Source organism: Pteropus vampyrus, unplaced genomic scaffold, assembly GCF_000151845.1.
Source record: "Pteropus vampyrus isolate Shadow unplaced genomic scaffold, Pvam_2.0 Scaffold156, whole genome shotgun sequence".
In the NCBI taxonomy this organism is placed as follows: Eukaryota; Metazoa; Chordata; class Mammalia; order Chiroptera; family Pteropodidae; genus Pteropus; species Pteropus vampyrus.
The window spans coordinates 646,346-646,687 of NW_011888937.1; positions in this window are offsets into that span (position 1 = coordinate 646,346).

Genomic DNA, 342 nt, shown 5'->3' on the forward strand with positions numbered 1-342 from the left:
TCTGGTTTTTTCACTGGCCCAGGGAAAGGCCAGAACCTGGTCACAGGGAGCAGGGCTGAGCACCTCCATTCATCTTGGCTGGGCCCCAGTGTCACAAGCAGCTCAGGTGACTGCCCTTGAGCAAGTCTAGGAAACAGTTTTGGGCTCAGGCGCCTGGAAGGTATCTTCTAACCTAAATACCTTGACCATCCCCCCCCCCCACCATCACCTCTCCCTCCCCCATCCTGCACCCACCCAAAATTGACGCCCACCGCATAGGCACCCAAAGACACGGGAGCTACAGAGGTCTGCCCTCATAGAGGTCATAGTCCAGTGCCCCAAATAGACAAGCCAACAGGAAAT